General features: G+C 41.3%; 1 protein-coding gene and 1 long non-coding RNA gene across 15 annotated transcripts in view; one reads left to right on the top strand and one right to left on the bottom strand.

Moving 5' to 3' along the window:
* Nucleotides 1–7,535, bottom strand: part of GULP1 (GULP PTB domain containing engulfment adaptor 1) — a 294,296-nt gene extending 286,761 nt beyond the window's left edge. For 6 of the 13 annotated variants that reach the window (XM_084642808.1, XM_084642807.1, XM_084642811.1 and 3 more), the window contains exon 1: nt 7,398–7,534. The gene's annotated coding sequence lies outside the window, so the exon portion shown is untranslated. Of the gene's footprint in view, nt 1–7,397 lie in introns of all 13 variants that reach the window. The other 7 variants (XM_084642803.1, XM_084642804.1, XM_084642801.1 and 4 more) reach the window with 4 other exon arrangements.
* Nucleotides 7,536–7,717: 182 nt separating this feature from the next.
* LOC311528137 overlaps nt 7,718–12,164 on the top strand; it is a 64,003-nt gene continuing 59,556 nt past the window's right edge. For both annotated transcript variants that reach the window (XR_014713520.1, XR_014713521.1), the window contains exons 1-2: nt 7,718–7,884; nt 11,225–11,361. This is a non-coding gene — a long non-coding RNA (uncharacterized lncRNA). The remainder of the gene's footprint in view (nt 7,885–11,224; nt 11,362–12,164) is intronic.

Here is a 12,164-nt window from a genome sequence, read left to right as displayed (position 1 = left end):
TGAAAGTGAAATACTTTGACAATATCTTCTCATTTAATAATAAATCTTATTTCAGCAAAAGCTCACCCACAGTGATACCATCCCTTGTAATCTTATTGCTAATCTCACAATATTTGTTTTTCTTAGAGCCCCAGGGCCTGGAATCTTGTATTTATGTGAGAATCTCAGTCCTTATATTTAAAAAAGTGTTAGCCTCTCATGATTACAAAGAAAAGCTTGCAAATGAGACTTGAGGGCACTCATAAGGCTCAAAGGCTAAAAGGCAACTAAAAAATCCAAGATTTATTATTTGACTTTAATCACAAATTTTTTAAGCCAATCATGATTTCAAACACTTGTGGCTGGCAATTCTACACACAAGAAGTGCAAGAGACATAATGTAGCAAAATAGTATGGTATATGGAGGGCTAGTCCTAACAAACATTAAAAAGATGGCATTGAGAACATACAAACTCTTTGTTTATGAATCCTAATATGTTTGGCCTGCACATGCCTGAATGCACAGAAGATTACTATAGCATTTCAGGAATAACCTCTTTTAAAAAGTAACAGAAGCCAATTGTAGGGTACACTACAGCAAGAGCCATTTTGCATCAGATTTTTTTTTTCTATTTTTAAAAAAGCTTCCCATTTATTTCAGTGTAGATTTCTACTAAAAAGTCAGTGGCACAAGGAGATATATAGTTTGGCAAACTGATTTAAAATAATGTAAAAGCAGGAAGTACTCATTAGGGATGTAGTATTTATTCGCAAAAAGAAAAGGAGTACTTGTGGCACCTTAGAGACTAACCAATTTATTTGAGCATGAGCTTTCGTGAGCTACAGCGCTGTTACTCTGAAACCTGTAGTATTTATTGTAACTTTCAAAGCAATATAAGATGATTATTTGTGTTAAGTAAGCACAAAAGTCCAATGGGTATGCTGGCCAAACGTGCAACTTGTTTGGAAAAGAAATCACGACTAGTTAAGGTCATGCTGAGGTCTTCATTTTTTAAAGGAACAGGCAATCTCAGGTTATGATAGGTGATATTCAAGAAGGTACACATATGGCTACCCATCTTTACTAATTGACCAAAAACAGGTATTAATCTTTTGCTCCTCTAAGCCTGCCCTCATTCAAACTGAAAATGCTAATCTGGGACCTTGAAAAAAGTTATTAAGAATCCCACAGTGCACTCTGAGCTATTTCACCTTATCTAAAAATAATGCACTGCACAACAATTTGAGTGCATTTTTTAAATTTTCATGTGATTTTATTGCTCTTGAAAAGTGCTGAATTGACAGCCCTAAAGACAAAATTCATGCATCTAGGCATAGTATGGGAAAAGTCCAAGTGGCTCCAGTTACCTAGGAACAACGATTACACTTAAATCAATAGTAGAATGCTGGAAATATCAATCTGTTTGGAATGTTAAGAACTTACATTAAGTCAAGTATGTGTGAAAAGCTGGAAGAGGAAATAATATTGAAAATAAAAATATTAGCCCTTTGAACTATTAAAAAGTATTCTTGAAGTTTGTGACTCAATTTTAGTGCCTAAAGAATTCTATAAGACTATAATGCTACTCTATAAAAACTCCACCTCTTTACTCAACGCATATTCTCTTTGCCTGTATTTAGGGTCATATCTGCAGATCTTCGCGACAAAAATAAATTTGTATTGTTTGCTACTCCTGTTAAGCCTGCAGAGAGAACAGAGCTATGACTGAATGACATGTAGAGTCTCTCCCAACTTGTGCATCATTACCAGAATTGTTTACTAAGTTCCAATCAATTCCACCTGTGCAAACTCATTGAAGGCCATTGGGTTGCACAGGTGTCACTGTGATAATAATTTGAAGACAGTGGGGCTGCTCAGATATAACTGAACCTTGATGATGTATGAGATGAAAAGAACCCCGTTCACTCTCAGAACCCAGGCTGAATATACAAAGCTGGCTGTCAGAAAAACATCCTTTCTACTTACAAAAACTGAGAAGATTGGATACAGAAAGAAACAAACATAGAACCTTAGTGTCTGTTTTCAGAGTAGAACTTCACTTTAAAGAACTTCAGGGAACACAAAACTTTCCTCTGCTCTTTTTATTTTTTTTAAGTCACCTACATGTGACATTTTTCCTCTACAGAATTAGATCTGTTGTGGTATTCCTGTCATAAATATAAAGGGAAGGGTAAACCCCTTTGAAATCCCTCCTGGCCAGGGGAAAGCTCCTCTCACCTGTAAAGGGTTAAGAAGCTAAAGTAACCTCGCTGGCACCTGACCAAAATGACCAATGAGGAGACAAGATACTTTCAAAAGATGGGAGGAGGGAGAAAAACAAAGGGTCTGTGTGTCTGTCTATATGCTGGTTTTCTGCCGTGGATAGACCAGGCATGGAGTCTTAGAACTTTTAGTAAGTAATCTAGCTAGGCATGTGTTAGATTATGATTTCTTTAAATGGCTGAGAAAAGAATTGTGCTGAATAGAATAACTAATTCTGTCTGTGTATCTTTTTTGTAACTAAAGGTTTTGCCTAGAGGGGTTCTCTATGTTTTTGAATCTAATTACCCTGTAAGATATCTACCATCCTGATTTTACAGGGGGGATTTCTTTATTTCTATTTACTTCTATTTTTATTAAAAGTCTTCTTGTAAGAAACTGAATGCTTTTTCATTGTTCTCAGATCCAAGGGTTTGGGTCTGTGGTCACCTATGCAAATTGGTGAGGCTTTTTATCCAACATTTCCCAGGAAAGGGGGGTGCAAGTGTTGGGAGGATTGTTCATTGTTCTTAAGATCCAAGGGTCTGGGTCTGTAGCCACCTAGGCAAATTGGTGAGGCTTTTTACCAAACCTTGTCCAGGAAGTGGGGTGCAAGGTTTTGGGAAGTATTTTGGGGGGAAGGACGCGTCCAAACAGCTCTTCCCCAGTAACCAGTATTAGTTTGGTGGTGGTAGCGGCCAATCCAAGGACAAAGGGTGGAATATTTTGTACCTTGGGGAAGTTTTGACCTAAGCTGGTAAAGATAAGCTTAGGAGGTTTTTCATGCAGGTCACCACATCTGTACCCTAGAGTTCAGAGTGGGGGAGGAACCTTGACAATTCCACTGCTGTCAATAGGAGATAAGTAAGTATGTGAACAGCAGACAGTCCATAAAAATCAAAAGTTTTTAAATTTAAGCAAAATAAATATTTTTTCCAAGATAAATACAACTTTTGACTACTTATAACCCAAGCGCAGCTCAACTCCTCTGAAATTATGGCCTACTTTGGACTAGGGCAGATGGGACTGCAATGGTCAGGCAACAACTTCAGTGACATACACATGAGTAAAATGAGCAGGATTGGACCCCAAGGGCATCAGTTTCTAAAATCCTTAGAGGAAGTATGGTTAAGGTGAGAGATATGTGGAGAATGTTGTTAAGCAGTTTGTGTGGGGGCACTGCTTGTGTTATAATAGCAATAATATAGTCTCTGTTCTTTCCTGGGCAATAATCTGATTCCCTCATTGTGATTATCCACTCAAAAATGAGATTACTATTGAGAGAAAGGAGGGCAAGGTTTATTATTGCATAATTTATGCATTGTTATATAAATTCTGTTCTAAAAGCTCAATTCAGAACTTTTTTGGCTCAGGGGATTAGTTGTTACAAACAGAGCCTCTGATGTCTGTCATTCATATAATTTAAATTCAGTTCTGTAGTGACTGGAAATTGTTTCCATCTAAGCATTTACTAGCATTTGTGAAATGAATTAGGTGATATCAGTTCAGTTCTCAGTGGACTGGTATCCATCAGAAAAATCACCAAAACGGGCACTAATTGGCAACGTGGTTGGAAGTAATAGCAGAGAAACCAACAACTGAAATGTTACAGAGAATGAACTATCCTCTCTCTCTTCTTAAATGGTCCCTCCAGATAAAGGTAGGGGCACTTGATACGCTCCTAGTTTCAAGTTTTCTTTAATGAGTGTATCTGGTAGTTCTGATTATTTCCTCATGCTATTCATGGATCATCTCTTGGGAGAAAAACTAGTTCCGTAATCAAAGTACACTGGTACTATTTATATTATGATCTCAAATATTTTCATGATTCTTTTGATATTCTGTATTTAGAACTGTATGCTTCAAAATACCTTTATCTTCAATACACGTTATACAGCCCTATTCTACACTGCAATGCATATATCACTCTGTTTACCTCTAATATTTCATTATATTTTTAATGTAATGAAGTTTGAAGAAAAATAGAATTTTCAAAAAAAATTTAAAGAAATTCTAAGGATTTACAAAACAGATGACTGGATTTTGTAGACCTGTGTTGAAGAACTGACTTTAAACTGTACTGTACACAAAGGAACTTGAAAGAGTACAGAATTGTTGCCACAGGTTGATGAGAACTTATGTGCTTTTAATTGTATAGTATTCAGTATCAACCTGTGTATTTAGTTATTCTAAAATAACTATATCAAAATTGGCAAACAGCCTATCACCAGTACCCTTGTCTGATGAAGTGAGCTGTAGCTCACGAAAGCTTATGCTCAAATAAATTGGTTAGTCTCTAAGGTGCCACAAGTCCTCCTTTTCTTTTTGCATCAGCCTCGTCCTCTTTGATCTCCCAGTATCCACCTTACCCTCATTAATACTATCTGAAATGCTTCAGGCAATCTACCTAGCCTGCCATTATAACCCTCGTCAGATCCCTCTGCAGGCTTCCAATTGTTGTCCAAAGCAAGTTTAAGACCCTTGTCTTTACTTCCAAAGTGCTCCACAACCTGACTCCAGCTATCTTTTTCCACTGTCTTCCTTCCCCACCTTACTCTGTCCAACGCACACAATCAGCTGCCCCCTTGAGTTCTTCCATCCTGTTACATAGTCCTAAAACCTTAATCCATGGCTCAGATATTATGCATCTCCACCTTTTGATCCTCCAACTCCCTTCTGAAAACACAATTCTTCAAGGAGGCCTATAAACACTAACTTATGAAGCTCATTAACTAATGAACATATGCCCATAAAAAGAAAAGGCACATACCAAAAAGCACAAAACTAACAAATTGTATTCTTATCACCACTCACATTGCTTTTCATTGTTCCCCTCCTATGTTCAGATTTTAAACTCTTAATAGTAGAGAGTAGAGCATATGTATTTTTATATAAATATATGTACATTCAAAGAGTATTTCAGGTCAAATTCATGTATACCATCACATCTGCCCACTACTGCCTTCCTTTCAGAGTCAGTTAGACTTCTGAATATGTTCTCAGTTACTTCAATATAGAGAAGACTTTTTTTTTTTAGAAGCTTACATACTGGAATCCAACTAGAAGTACTATTTTCCATTTAAATTAAAAATGTAGTGATAGTTTAAGACAATTGAGTGATTTAAAATAAAGCAGCAACGAGTTTAAGTATCAGCATTGTGGGTTTTTTTTTAAATATTAAGGAACAGTCAAAGTAACTGAATTCCTTTTATGACAAATATTCAAGACTACAATTAACCTTTACTGGCCTTTGACCAACTGTTATTACCCTTGGATTAAAATAAGAAAAATGTCTCCTCAGTATTCTCATTTCTTAGTAAATCTGCACTGATGTCCCAAAACTTATGTTATTGTCATTAGTCAACTAAAGAACAATCATGGTAATGAGATTAAAGTAAGGACACAGAAATTATATTGCATTTTACTACATTCTTTTAGAAGAGTGTCATTAAAGGTCACTGTCATCTCTAAGTTTCAAACCCTCTTAGAAATTGAATGTTCTCTCCTTCTCCCTCCCCCAGATTCTGAGCTTGAAGTTTAGGCTCAAATATTAGTATAGTCTTCACATTCCTTTCCGATTGACAAGCCCTATTTTATGGGGTTTAAATTAACTTTTCTATTTTTGTTTGGCTATGTACAGAAAAATCTTCCTCTGCAAAACAATAATGCGTTCATTCGTATCAGCAGTGATATCAGATCATCTCCAAAACATAATTGCTATGGCTAAGCCAGGAGAAGCAAAACAAAACTTTATAGGACCAACAAAAGCCAGAGATAATGGCTTTACTATACTTTTTACATTTCTCACTAGAATATAGGGTGTGTGTTTGTTTTGGAAACAGATATTTAGAACTGAGAGGAAGTTTCCCTATCATATCCCAAGTCAAATTTGGAGTCTGAAATTCTTGACAAAGTCCCTATAATTTCAAAGTTGGGGAAGAAAAATAAGATGTGTTTACCTTAAGTTTTAAAGCAAATATAGTCTAATAAATATTAGAAAAAACCTCATAGATTCTTTTTGGGTGTATTCATTGATATATAGGATTAAAAATCCATAATCATTACTGAATTTCAAAGGTGATCTCAATTTCAGAAGTATATGCAGAGGGACAACGACTGAGGACTTCCCAGCATCTCCTGAAGGCCCTACTGAGAGAAAATTAATTCCAGCACTAGTTTATTTTCTATGCAATCATCACACTGGGAAATATCGCATGATTAATTCTAGTGATACAATTCAATACTGACCACAGTGAGAATGTAGCAAAGGGTTATTTTCTCTATATTATTAGAAAAGTCTTCCACACAACGTATTGTCCTCACCACTCTAAAATCCAAACGTTCATGCCAGGCTCCATCAATCGTTTTTCTGTTTCCTAAATCTGGTGCAACACATGTCGATGTCCCCCTCCCCAATCCCTACCTCCCTCTCGCTCTCTTGCGGGGGGGAGGCCATACATCCTAAAACATGGTAAGATGCGCAATCATTGCTAACACTAGCAAACCCTCAAAAGCCAGACGCCCAAGAAGGGAAAGGTGCTTAGGTCGCTACCGCTGTGTCACGTTTTGGAAGGAGGAAGAGGGGGATAATTGGATGCCACTCGTTTCCGATCTTGGACATAACGCAGCGGCGGCTGCAGCGCAAAGCAAATAAAGGAACTGGAAGTTGCGCCGCGAGCGGCTGTGGGGAGGTTGCAGGGCTCATGGCTGGGTGCCCCAGGCGGAGGGGGGGGCCGCCCCCCGGGCCGCTCGCCCCGCGCTCACTCAACCTAAAAAAGTTTCCCCGGGACGCCGAGGCTGCCCCACGCTCGCCCAGCATCACTCCAGCCGCCGCGCTCAGCGGGCTGCCCCGGTCCCTCGCCAAACCGCGCTCGGGCGCCGCAGCCCCGGGAGCAGCCCCACGCGCCCCCGTTCCCGGCCTGCGCCCGGCAAGCGCCGCGGGGCGCCTCCCCTTGCCTGCGGCGGCTGGCCCCGGCGAGGGATGAAAGAGCCGCCGCCAACGCCGAAAGTCCTGCCTGGGGCGTCAAACTCCTGCGGACTTGCCGGGGAGTTTGGCCGGAGGGAGCGGCCACCGCGGGACTGAGTCCCACGCGCGCCGCGGGCAGCCGCTCCCCGCAGCCGCCCGAAGGAAGGAAGGAAGGAAGGAAGCGCGGGGTACCTTGCGGAGAGATGGAGGGTGGCAGCCGGGGCCGGCCCCTGTGAGACACCCAGAGAAAGAAGCGGCTCCGCGAGCGCCCGCCTCAGCCTCAGCTCCCGGCTCAGCCACCGAGAAAGTTTCCTGACGTCAGGCTGGGCTTCCTCCCGCCTCCCCTCCCACCATTGATCTGCCGGAGCTGGCGCTTCGCTGCTCCCGGGCTCCCTCTGGCTCACGCCGGCTTGCTACAAGCGGGAGGTGGCCTGGCTCGTCCGCAGTCTGAGCGCGTCCGCGCCCCCCTCCCGCGCGTTCGCTCGCTCGCTCAGCGCCCAGCCAGGCGCCTGGGACTTTGCCCCGGGGGTGGCTGAGAACAAGGGGAATGATTCCCCCCCACCCGCAGCAACTTCGCTCCTCGGGAGACCCCGCTGAGGAGGTAGCGCGCACACCAGGGCCAGCCCAGGGCTTGAGCTTGACTACAACACGCATTACACGAGGAAAGAACGTGCTAGAGGTAATAGAAGCAGCTAAGCTGCCTTAAACAACCATAGCGAGTCTGGCAGCGGGCTGCATTCCTGGAGAAATCTGCTATGGGGGGGTGGGGGGATGCAGATTCTGGGGTATGCATTCCCAGGGACGGGGTAAGAGTAACTAGGCACAACCCCCGCCTGATTGGGGTCCCCAGCTGGTGAAGTCATGGGGTGGCATAAGTGATGTGAGCAGGGATCATCAAAGAGCACCTGTACAAATACAGCTGGGGAGAAGAGGCAGGAGCTCAGCAGGCTTCTACCTTAGGTAGTATATGAAATGCCTTCCCCCTCCTGTGACCTCTTGCCACTGCCATTCATGTGGGTCTTTGAGCCTGAGGCTGGCAGTCTTGCCAGTCTCCAACAAGCAGAGAGCTCTGGCAGAGGACATTGCCACAAGGCTGCATGTAAGAGGGATAGCAGCTACCCTCATAATCCTGCTTGGAATGGTGCACCTACTACCACTGAAGGTGAGGGTGCTGTGTGCATGTGGTGGAGAGCCCTGTGAGAAGCAACCTCCCACCCAGGTGTAGAGCCCTATGGTAGGGTGGCAGGAAGTCTTCTCCCATAGGAATTTCACTGGACTGGCAGGAGGAGAACCGCTTACACCGCTTACAGAGGACATGCTGCTCATGTTGGCAGGGGACTCTCTCCTCCCAGATGGAACCCAGCCTGGTCAGAGACCGGAAACAGCAGACTAGTTGCACATCAGGGAAAAGAGAGAACCACTGACTCACTGAAGGGGTGGCAACGGAGCCCTTGTCATCCCAGAATAGGGCTTGTGTGTGGTACCACTATACCAAGCAAAGTCAAGGCCATATTGAGATCAGGTCTATAGGATCCCCCGCTTGAATAGGTGTAGGGTCTCACATTGTCTTACTCCAGCTGTGCGTTGGGAAAAATCTTCTGGGGGCAGAAGGAAGTGAGAAAGGGGAAGAGGAAGCCGGTTGAGGGACAGAACGTTCAGGAGGCAGTCTACTAGTGGGCTGCATGATGTAGGACATGCATTAATTGAGGATGCCTGCTCTGGGGGTATTGTTTAGAGAGTACATCTAGTGGAAAGTACACATCCACAGTTGGTCAATTTGATCTTTAAGAGTACCGATGGATTCCTTGCTGTCTCTGAGCTCTCACAGAGAAACATTACTCATGGATAATGCTCATCTCCAGTGGGCTATTCTAGAGATAATGACCTGGTTTCAGTTATTCACACCTTTGACACTTGTTTGCCGGACTACCACAATGCAATATACCTGGGCATGGTGCCTTTAGCACTTAGGAAACTCCAACTAGTACAGAACACTACACCATATCTTCTCAGCACCAAAGGCTACCACAAACACATCAAACTTGGCCTCCGCTCTTTATGATGGCGTCCCATAGAATTTCTAAGCAAAATCAAGATCCGAGACCTTATCTTCAAGGTGATCCATAGGCTGGATCCAGGGTATCTAAAAAACTGCCTAAAGCTCTAGGATGAAGTCTGTGGTCAACAACGCTGCTCCTCGGGCACAATTAAACTCTCTACAATAAGGGTAAAGAGCACCATTGGAAGAGCCAGAACTTTCTCAGGGCCAATCTGAAACCATGGAATGAACTCCCTCAAGAATTCAGGACCTTCACAAACCTCACTACCTTCTGCTCAAAGTGCAGGGTACATTTATTTGTCCTTGCCTTCTAAAACACGTGTGTGTGTGTGTATATATATATATATATAAATATAAACACACACACACGAACCCTACCAAAACAAGACACTGCATACACTTCTCTGCCTAGAAGGACGATGAGAGAACAAACACCACATGATAGGTGTGTAGTTATATTTAATACCCTACTGGAAGGTGTTCAGGAACTACAGTAATGAGCACAGTATAAAAACCTCTATTGAATAAATGTTTTGAGGAAGTCTGTGATGAGGGATAGAAGTCTTCTGGTTAGGGGACATGCATTCCCTCTTATTCTGGCACTGGGAGATTCAAGTTAGGGGATATATATTCCTTGTTAAAGTGTGCTGTAGGGACACAGAACCTTTAAGATCAAGTATTTCAATGAAAGTCATGGGGATTGCAGGTTAAGGACCATGTATTCCCTGTGGAAGGACAAGAAACCCATCTCTTTCATCTTCCATTTATCCCATGTCATTCTGCCATGGTGATGCCAGTAAGGGCACATGCACTCGCTTTGGAAACACAGGAAACTCATCTGTCATTCCTACTCCTGATTTTCCATAGCAGAGCACCAGAGTAATAGCAGCGTTTCATTTTTCATTATTCAACAGACAAACCTTGAGAGTGGCCATTTAGATAGCAGAGCAAGACATGTCACTGAAATCAGAGCAAAGGTTTTTTTAAGCAAAGTTAAGAGACATTGTAGTTGGTGCTGCCTAACACACGGGCTTGCTAGATGACCTCTCTCAAGGTCACTTTCAGCCCCCCAATTCTATGATTATTCAGAAAGATTGAGGTTGTGTCATGATAGACCATGACAAAAAAAACAAAGGATACAAGTCAAACATGGGTTTTTAACTGTAAGCCACACAAAAATATGTATTCATACAAAGTGTATTATATGAAAAACAGCTATAAATGAGGTCATTCAATGTGAACATCCACATATTCAGATTAATCTGTTAACTTTAATCTTTGATTATAGGTAGATAAATGTTGACCACTAATATTTTCAATAGTAACATCAGACAAACATGATCACTGATATGCACTAGTACCTGGAAACAGGGCTGAGGCTGAAAACGATAGTCAGATTAATTAGTGTGAATAATTTTTCCATTGATTTGCAAACACAAAATATTGCCTCCAGAATTTGGATGCTAAAATGAAGCAAATTCTCACAGTGGTCTCTACTGCAGGGTACAGATATCAAGTTCCTGAAAATTCCAGTTGAATTATGTTCCTAAAGAAGAAAAACAAACAAGCATCAGCATAATTTTACATTTTCAAAATGTGTACATTTGAATGTGGGCAGTTTGTAAGTAAACCATGAGACTGTTGCACAGAATCATTTTGTACAAAGTCCCTAACAATGGTAACAAGCAGTCTGCCTAAATCCCAGCCAAAGGGGAAACATACCAAAATGAATATACAAAGAGGGAAGGAAAATGGAGGGAGGATGGAATGCCTATTTGGATTCCAAACGTGCATCACTTTCACGGCTGTGTTTTTGTGCATGATGACTTTTTAGCATCGGGAGTTACACCCACCTTAAGGATTTATATGAAAAGTCTAGAAAGAAAAACAGCCCTCTTACAATAATAGAAAGGTGGAAGGATGCATAATGAATGACTGAAATTTCTCATTTCATCCACAGCTGACTTTTCTTTTGAGAGGCAAAAATGCTGATGAGCTCTAGCGTTCCTGCTGGATCACACAGGCGGTGCTGGGTGTTGTGGTGTCGTTGTTGCTGAAAGCCCATCACCTGCATGTGCATGAAGTACTTCTGGCACAGTCAGTACCAACATCTTGTTAACAGTCTAGTTGACAGCCCATTATATGTGTGTGTATATATATATATATATATATATATATATCTCCTATTCTGTTTATGTCTGTCCAACAGTGGCTAGATGGGGGGGAAATTATGAAGTCCATATAGGATTGCAGAAAAAAGAAAAGTATTTCCTCATAGCTGGCACGGAAGTATTTTAATACAATGATATTTTGAAGAGTTTTTTTAATTGCTTTAAATATTTAGGGTTTGTTTTGTTATTTTTTACTAGTGTGTTTGTTTCCTGAGGTAAAGAGCCAACTCCTGCACTCCATACTCGGGCAAAACTACCATCAGTTTCAACAAAAGAGTATGGTTTTATATTTAGCTTTTCAAAATGAACAGTACAAGTTGACTTGTGACATGTGTTGCCTAAGACAAACAATCTTAAATTGGTTCAATAAGTATACTACATATATATATATATATATTTTTGATAATACTAGCTCAACCACTCTCAAGTTAAGAAATGTAAGTTCAAAGTTTTAATCTACCTTATTTCTTGTTTTGCAAAGTCATGTACATCTTTACCTGTTTATGTTTTATAAAATAAAACTTCAGTAGGCTTTTTTTTTTAAGGTAAGACAAATAAAGGTTAGCAGCTCATCAATCTCAATAGCAAAGCAAAAGTGCATGCAGGATGAATGGAAGACATTTCTAGCAAGGAAATAGATTTTAGTTTTACATTTTCCAAGGCTATTTACAAAAGAAGTGAAAATTTTATTAAGGGTATTCAAAAATACTATTACTGTGCCATTATATG

Source organism: Lepidochelys olivacea (genome assembly GCF_965140295.1).
Source record: "Lepidochelys olivacea isolate rLepOli2 genome assembly, chromosome: 11".
NCBI classification, from domain to species: Eukaryota; Metazoa; Chordata; order Testudines; family Cheloniidae; genus Lepidochelys; species Lepidochelys olivacea.
This window is presented reverse-complemented; position numbering and strand designations above follow the sequence as displayed.